At 44.0% G+C, this 9292-nt stretch overlaps 1 long non-coding RNA gene across 1 annotated transcript in view; it reads left to right on the top strand.

Moving 5' to 3' along the window:
• The first annotated feature begins 71 nt into the window (after positions 1 to 71).
• The window catches only part of LOC144164054 (uncharacterized), a 197430-nt gene continuing 188209 nt past the window's right edge, over positions 72 to 9292 (top strand). The window contains exon 1 of the long non-coding RNA XR_013321025.1: positions 72 to 310. This is a non-coding gene — a long non-coding RNA (uncharacterized LOC144164054). The remainder of the gene's footprint in view (positions 311 to 9292) is intronic.

Genomic DNA, 9292 nt, shown 5'->3' with positions numbered 1-9292 from the left:
ATTTATCTACTCTGGAGAAAAATGTCTGTATCGTTGTAGGTTGTAAATGTCTGGCGGGGAGAAGAGATAAAGGGAACGTTCATCGCTGGACAGCGCCGGGATTGACACGTGCTGTTCCGAGACGCACTGGTTACTGCCTGGTCACAGCAGCGTTCAGCTCGTCGACGTGCTTCCGGCAGCTCCCCTATCTGGCCATGTGACATCAAGTGAATCACCTATAAAGGATCGACCCAACAACTTTACCTTCAGTGGGCACAGCGGACCTTGCGCAGACATGTGGCATAAAGCGCCGTTCTTCTACTTCGTACAGGTTGGTGCTTGTTACACTACATGTAGAAGTTATTGCCGCGGTCTCGTGGTCCTGCCGTGCCCCGAGCAGTGTCTTTGCATTATGTATGATGCGTACTGTGTGTGCCTGTGGGTATTGTGCGGGGATGTCGAGGTGAACCCGGGCCCTACGGTAGAGGAAATGTTTGAATCACTCCTTTCGGGCCAAAATACCATTCACTTCGAAATCGGAGCACTTAGAGCTCAACAGGACGACATGCAAAAGCTTATGAGTGAGTGGGCCTTGCGTTTCGTTCGCGGAAATGGAAAAACGGGCAGCTCGGGTAGATAATTTGGAAAAGACAATCGCTTCCCTCCAGGCCAAAATAACTCACCTCGAAGATAGAACCAGACGCGCAAACTTGGTCGTTTTTGGAGTGAACGAGGATCCTGCGGAAACCGAGACTGATTTGAAGCGCAAAGTACAGACCGAAATCTTTGACGAAAAGCTGCATGTTCTGTGCAGGTCAGTTGGCAGGATACATAGGATTGGAAAGCCAGGAAATCAAAGACCAGTGATTATATTCTTTCAGGATTTCAATGAAAAAGAGCACGTTTTGATGAACGCTAATAAACTGAAGGGTAGAGAGGTGTCTATCCAGAATGATTACTCAAAAGAAACATTGCGCAAACGCAAGCTACTGTGGGAGAGCGCTAAAAATGAAAAGCTGCAGGGAAAGAAAGTAACCCTTGTACACGACAAACTTCGAGTAGACAAAGAAAAATTCGCATGGGATGATACCACAAACTCTGGAATTAAACTCGGCGCTTCTCCGAACAGGCAATTCAGATCATGACCAAGTTCCCCTGAGGATATGCAGCTCCGTCTTTTAAACATAAATGCTCGCAGTGTTGCAAATAAATCAGAACAACTTGAAGCTATCATATTGGGCCATAACCCACATGTTGTAGTTATTACAGAGACTTGGTTACGGGGTGATATTGAGGACGATACTGTTTTCCCCCCTTCTTATCAAGTGTTCCGCCGTGATAGAACGTCTAGGGGCGGCGGTGTTGCCGTTCTGGTAAAACATGGAATTAACTGTACTGCTTTGCATCAGATAAGTAATCATGAGAGCCTTACTTTGAAAGCATCTTGTTGGGGGCGTTGTTTTCTTATTTTTGCGGTTTATCGTCCTCCCGATTCGCCACCTGAGTACTTAAAAACTTTGTATGATCATACGATTACATTTCGGCATGACAGAATTTTTCTGGTAGGCGATTTTAACTTGCCTGGCGTTGATTGGGAAAATCCTATTTGCACTCCAGGATTAAGCACTCACGCCTCTTACCTTTTTGATATAATGTTAAGCCATGACATACACCAAATCTTAAAGCAACCAACACGTGTTTCCGGGTCAAGCAACTCGATGCTTGACCTAGTTTTTTTGAGCCGTATCATTGAAAATGTTACCGTGAGTGTTAAAAGTGGCATTTCTGACCATTTAATCGTGGAGTTTTCCTGTATTTTAGAAAATATACACTGCCCCAGGTCTCGGCCCAAATCTGTATTTGTCAAAAATTTTTGGATGGCCCAGGATGAAAGGGTGTTAGACCATCTCGATCTTTCCCTCAGCAGGTTTTGTGGTTCTGATGCCTTCGAATTATGGAACAAATTTAAAAACACTTGCTTATATTGCCTCGACACTTTCATCCCAAACAAAATAAGGCATGTACGCAAAACAACTCCATGCATAACGCGTGAAATTTTGCATATCAAAAGGAAAATCAAAAGGCTAAGACGAGGAGCGGGTGACCGTGGTAACATTAGTGCCAACCAAATCGTTCTTAACTCTGCAGTCGCAAACACAAAGCGTCAGTACTTTGAAAATACTTTCCCAAACTTCATCAGGAATGCCCCACAGAAGTTTTGGCGTTTCCTGTCCAGTAAAAAAAGCCCATAAAACAACCTAACCACGGTGGCATGCTCCTTGTTGGACATCTCCATATTGCTGAACATTTTAATGCTTATTTCCATAGTGTTTTTTCTAAATCGAGGGATCCCATGCCTACAATCCATGTACCTTCAGCTGCCGATGATGACTTTATATCTTTACCTGGTGTTGTTTCATTGCTCATTAACCTTAAAACAAAAGCTTCCCCAGGCCCCGACAAATTGCCCAATACTTTTCTTCGTCGTTATGCCGAGATGTTGGCTCAATTTCTGGTTAGAATTTTTCGCGCATCTGTCGCTACCGGAATTGTACCTCCTGACTGGAAAATAGCCAGCCTGGTACCCGTCTTCAAAAAAGGTGACCCTGCATGCCCTACTAATTACAGGCCAATTTCAATGACGTCATCGTGTTGTAAACTTCTTGAGCATATCATAGCTAACTAGGTTCACAAATTTTTACATGACCGTAATTTGCTTTCTTCTGTTCAACATGGTTTTAGAAAATGTTTCTCTACAGTAACGCAATTAGTATCGGTTGTTCACAGTTTTTCCGCTATTCTTGACAAGTCGGGCCAAGTAGATGCTATTTTTCTAGATTTCTCCAAAGCGTTTGATGTTGTTTCTCATGTTCCCCTTATCAATAAATTACAATCAACTGGTCTTCCTGCATTTATAGTTACCTGGATATCATCGTACCTGAGTAACCGCAAGCAATTCGTTCGCACTGATAATGAATGTTCACAATCCCTCCCCGTGTCATCTGGCGTTCCGCAGGGAAGTGTCTTAGGTCCTTTGTTGTTTCTCATATATGTCAACGATATTGTGGATGTAATTACTGGCCCTGTTCAAATAAGGCTGTTTGCAGATGATTGTGTATTATTCAATGAAATAACATGCCGCGAAGACCAATCAGCATTCAGTTGCAATTTTTGTAACATATACGACTGGTGTACTAAGTGGAATATGAACCTAAATGCCGACAAATCAGTATTCATAAAAATAACCAATACGAAAAATTCTCTGTCCTTCCCTTACAACCTTTCAGGACAACCTTTAAACGAAGTTACTGAATATAAGTACCTGGGTCTTACCATAACAAACACTTTAAGTTGGAACAAACACATTTCAAACATCTGTGCGTCATCTTTTCGTCAACTGAGTCTTTTAAGACATACGCTCAAACATGCTCCTGCAAGTGTTAGAATGCTAGCCTATACATCTATTGTAAGACCTAAATTGCAGTTGCATGCATAATCTGGGACCCTTACACAAAAACTAACATTCATGCACTTGAGATGAGTCAGCGTAAAGCGGTTCGGTTCGTTTTCTCTAAATACCGCTCGAGCGATTCACCAACCCAACTCTTGAGAGACCATAACATCCCAACCTTAGAATTCAGACGCAAAATCCAAAGATTAAAATTTCTTTATCATCTCAAGAATAATAAATTGTCAATGAGACCAGAACAATATATCCAACCACTCACCGCTCGCAGAACACAACAGCGGCATGCCGACTCCCTAACGCCCTTCAATGCTAGAACTAACATTTTCAAATTCTCCTTTTTCCCGCGCACTGTAACCGAATGGAATCAATTACCAGCATCATTCGTAAATAGCATAGACTCAATTGACCATATTGTATTTTGACCTGTATTGTTAAAGTGTGAAATTTCTTTCTTATTCATTATTTGAGTTATCTCCTTAATCTTCGCGCTTTTCATGTTCTTGATCTTCTGTTGTCCATATTACGAGCTTTCTAATTGTGTTCCTCCTGCTTGGGCCCTTCACTGGGCCTGCAGTATTATGTAAATAAAAATAAAATAATAATTTCCTTCAGATTTTGTTTGGCTAGGAAGGTTTCGTTGCAGGGTATGATATCATTTTTTTTTCGTTTTTCAGTTTAGTAACAAAATTTCTAACAAAAAATTTTAAAATTGGCTTGTTTGTCCCAAAAAGCGGAACCTTCATGAGCGACCGCACCGCAAGAACATATAACCATGCAGGTGCACTGGGTTTGCCGGATCCGGAATTTTTTTTTTTTAAAGGGAGAAAGCATCCTATTTTACAGTAATAACACTTGTTACCCAGAGCATCGGAACGATGCCGCAGATCCACATGGAAACAATAGATAAAAGTTAACCCGCCCCCTACGCATCCCCCCTGTTCTACCACAAAATGATGCCGTCCCTGCGGATGGCAGAGTCGCTGCCAAAAAGAGCAGGGCGAAGCCTCTCGCCGCGAGACCCCATAATCTAAAACCGGACGAGGACGTCCGGGAGGTGGGCAAGTTCATGTACACAAATTAGGAGCCTGGGCTTACGAAAGTCAGGCTCCCAAAGTTGTGAGAGTACCTTCTGGGCCGCTGAATACATCTGAAGTAAGCCCCAACATCCACACGGAGACAACTATCGCGACCTGCTCCTCGAGTCAACCTCCAATGAGACTCCTAATGCGCGACATGTTTTGCGGATTCTCGAGAGTCCTGTCTGAGTAAGAGCTCAACTTCCGCAGAAAAACGAGTGCAGCCAGGAGTAATAATCGCCTCCTTTTGGCAAGTACTTCCGAGGATAACCTGTCTGGCCACTGGGGAATTTATTGAATACCACGCGAAAACTCATAAGATGTAGTCACTCTGACCTGAACTTTGGTTGAATTCTGGGATAGGTGGTTTACCTTGACTCAAGCTAGAGCTCAGAAAACTCACACACAATGTTAATGAAGGGATATACCGTGAAATCCACGCATACATCTCTTTTTCCTGTACTTCTCTGGTACCGCCGGCATAGACCTTTAGTGCTCCAATATAAAAAAAATATTTTAATGGCGTTACAGATTCACGTTGGCTTTATATACAAGTCATGTTAAACGAAGGCAATTTAGGTGTGGTGAAGGTTGGTTGGTTGCCTCAGACCATGGCACACCCCCACAACAGGAGGATTCGCCAAGAAGCTTTGCACCTAATGTAGATGTGACCTTACTTATTCCAAATTTCAAACTGTAAACAGGAAACACGCAATATTTTTTAAAAAGTATACATATACATTATGAAAGTAGAGTCAGGACATCCCTGGAGCTGACTCCTACACACTAAAAATTTTTACGCCCAAAAGGGTTCTTCAGCTTGTCGCCACAGGAGCACCCTAAAAACTGAATATTTTACACCCTTTAGAGTGCTTGGATTCTGTCGCCGCAGGAGCACCCTTGGTGAAGCACCCCAGTAGACTGGTGCCTTATAACACCCTTTTCGGCCTAAAAGTATCCTAGGGTGCTACTTAGCACCCCAATCTGTAGGAGCATCTTCTCCAAAAGAACCCACCTAAAGGGGTACAAAAAGGGTGCGCCATCCTCGGTTCACAAATGGTGCAGCAGATGGGAGACCACATGTTGCACAATATCACACACGATTATGGTACGAAACATTCGTGCTTACAAGCTCGGTTCTGTGAGACATTCCATTGAAGCTCAACATCAGCTGATAATTTCCTTGAACTTGTGTCACCGATTTTTAAAACATCAATTTAAAGAGTCAGGAGCCAAATCTCAGTACAGAGTTTTAACTTTAGAGGTAGTTGATTATCCAAAACTTCGTAAAAAACCAAGTATATGTCCACTTTGCCGAACTGCAGTACACATCCTTCGAGCTTCACTGCACAGCCTAACCATGCTGTGCAGTGAAAGCAATTAGGTGTACAACACTTCAACCACACAAAACTTCCTTGAACCTTAAAACCCTTGGCTTCTCAGTATTGCATCAAACTTCCAATCAAGGTAGCTACCCGCAATGTTTAGTGCCTTATTCTTGAGCTGAGCAGGAAGGTTCAATATGAGGGAAGACCAAATGCAAAATACATAGTTTCCTCCATAATGCGGCTCATAATATAGTTCCCTCCGTACAGCGGCTCATAATCTACTTATAAAAGTTGGGTACCCAAGCCATTTATTTTCGTTTGCATTATTCTTTTTCCTTTACGAAAAAATATTCATATGGTACAGCACTTGCAAGGTTTGGTGGTATATGGAGTTTTATAAGCATACATTTAGACTAAATGACCCCACATAGCAATAACATGAACTGCAAACATCACAGAACAATGCATACAAGTTCCCTGTTGAAGCCCATCGTTGAAATGTAATATCATTGTTCATAAAACATTATTTTATCATGAGGCTAGCTTGTACATGGTGCCTTGCATTATGTCCCTGCCGGTGGATGTGGGGTCATTTGTCACTGTTGCAAATGAAAAGCCAACAGCCAGGCCCATTAATTTTGGCTAGTATTACGAGGTGCCTCACGGCAAGCATTCTACGTCGATAGACTTTTTTAGAGTTGACTAGAACTGAAATCAGCAAAAGATTCACTACAAAACATTCAGTCTATCCACACCTTTAGGGTTTGCTGATTTCCATATTTGGGTTTCTTCTGCCTTTCTTAACAACATTTTTCTTTTAATAAGAGGGTGCATAACCAAAAGCAAAAGGCTTTTCTGTAAACCTTTGGTAGCTATATAATCGTTACAAAATATTTTACTCTAAATATGGCGGCTTAAACTGAGAATATTTGCATTTAAAACATTAAAATAAGTTTAAATTTATCATAAATTTTTAGCTGTTTTTACGCAAAACTGTACAAGGGATATGAAGTGCACCACAAGGAGGGCTTTGGATTAGCTTTAGCAAATTTGGGACATTTAAGGTGCACTGAAATCTCTACACATGCGCTTTTTCACTTTCTGTATCCACCAGGAAAATGGCTGCCAATTTAGACAGCGATTCTAAATAGCAGTTGACGAGCATTTTAAAATATTCTCAAACATTACAGCCACAAAATAATGTTTACAAGTTGTAGACATTGCCCGTTACACCAGACATTGGACTACACTGTCAATAGCTTTGACATCTACAATGACATCTACAAAGCAAGCTTATAGGGGCGTACGGCTGGGCCAGGTAGCGCGCCAGAGCGATACTAGCAGCGCTGCGCGCGGCGGAGAACCGCCCTAGATTGCCGTACGCGCACCGAGCTGCCGTGCGGGCGCTGCTGGTTTTCAATGGCGACTAACACGTTGGCATTCTACTGTGGCTTCCTTCCTCTCAAAAACTGTGAGCTATTTTGTAGGGAGGCGACCCTGAGTAAAGGAAAGCTACTCGTGAAACATGTGTTCGCGGTGGAGGAGATAATACAAGCAGACGAGCACCAGCTGAACGCCAAGTGCGTTTCACAAGTGCAAGACAACGTCGTCTACGATGTGCGTCTGAAGGCAAACACTCTTTCTCTTTTTTTGTGTTCTTTCTACCGCTCTTGCCGAATGTATTCGCGCTCAGAGGCTAAGTACACAAAGGGGTGATACTAAATTGACTTTTCGCATGCAGATCTGCGCTCAGACACGGTCCGTAGCCTCCGGGACGTGCTCTTGCAAGGCGGGAATAACCGGCCGCTGTAAGCATGCCGCGGCTGTGTGCGCCTACGTGAATGAGGCAACTGACGATACCCGCACAAGCAGACCCCAGCAGTGGGAAAAACCGTCGAAAAAACCCAAGCGGGACGTGAACAAGGCCATCGCGGACTTGTTCTCAGGTATTTTGATTAGGAATGCATTCGCTCGATTCCTCTTTTCACCGTGGTTTCGTGATTGATTGATTATGAGGTTTAACGCGCCGACGCTACACAGACGACGAAGCGCGCCGTAGTGCAGGGTTCCGGATTAATTCTGACCACCTGAGGATCTTTAACGTGGGCCGTAATCTCGAACACACGGGCGTTTTCGCTTTCCGCCTGCGTCATAAAAGCGGCCGCCACGGCCGGGAACCGAACCCGCTTTCTTGACATACCCTGGTTTCGTGAACTTGAAAACTTATCCTCCTCATATTTCTACTGTTAAACCGAGTGAAAGCTGATTAGTTTCATGCTAGCAGCGTTGCATTCTTCGTGAAAGTAACACCGAAATCGCAATTTCTATGCAGTTGCAACGGGCTGAGAAAAAATCCGCATCCGCTTCTGGCGAGCAGTCGGCCTCCGACGCGTTCGACAGCGCGTCTACGGGTGAGGATTCCTCGGGCGGATGAGGCGACGTCAAATTTCTAGCAGCTGATCGATTCTGTTTTGCCCACCTGCGGTAAAATCAGGGCGAGTCTAAGTCAGTGCGAAATCTGGCTGATTCTACCCTTCATCTTACCTTTCGTATCTCTCACCGCTTACCCGCCGCTTTTTGTAAACATCCGGAAACAGAGTCGGCAGGTAGGCTGGGTTGACCTGGCTCTCGCTCTTTGCTTTGTTCACGAAGTGCCTGCTGCATATTCGTGCGTTTTTGGGGGGGAGCCACGGGGAGCCATCAGAGCTTTTAAAAAGTAAGGTAATTTAGTGCAGTTCAGCTACTGAATGACAGGAGAAAGGCAGAGAAACGGTCACTCACTCTTTCCGCCGCAGAGCCCTAATCCAGGCTTCTCGGCGGTCTGTCTCGTACCACTTGCCGGGAAATGAATAGAACTTGACGATGGACTCTTTTCCCTTCGTGTTTGCGACGCTGTTGTGGCAACCAACTACACAACAATATTTAGAGCTCTGTCTTTTCCTCTAAGCCGCGCTCGTTTTCATCACGGCGAAGCAGCAAGCAGCGTACTCCAAGCGAATCTGCGGAAGAGCACACCCCATGTGCGGCAATGAAATGGCAGCAAAGGCCGCGAGGGGAGGAAACGGCGCTGCATGCGCGAGGCGAAACTTGAGCCGTACGCCCCTATACTGGTAGAATGTTTCCTACCATAATTACTGTGTGTTCAGAGCTCACGTGTGAAGTATGGATGCAGCTGCTTCAGCAAGATCCGAGGATGAGCACCCTTCCTGGTTCTGAAAAAAAATAACAGAGGAAATGCCTTAAGCAGGATTCTGAAACAGGGTTGAAAGAAACAAGAATGAACAAGAAATTCTTTCAAAACATGTAGAGCAATGCAAACAAATATTTTTTTACTTCATTTCTACAAAAGACCCCCTCATGAAGACGGGTGATGGGGTATTGGCTCAAAAAAAGAGCAGAGAGCACTTATATAAATGCTACAGGAAGCCTTCGCAGCCAAA

The sequence above is a fragment of the Haemaphysalis longicornis genome, unplaced genomic scaffold (assembly GCF_048455015.1).
Source record: "Haemaphysalis longicornis isolate Haplotype H1 unplaced genomic scaffold, Haemaphysalis longicornis Haplotype H1 scaffold_13, whole genome shotgun sequence".
Classification (NCBI taxonomy): Eukaryota; Metazoa; Arthropoda; class Arachnida; order Ixodida; family Ixodidae; genus Haemaphysalis; species Haemaphysalis longicornis.
The sequence above is the reverse complement of the archived record's forward strand: the minus strand, read 5'-3'. Positions and strand labels throughout refer to the sequence as shown.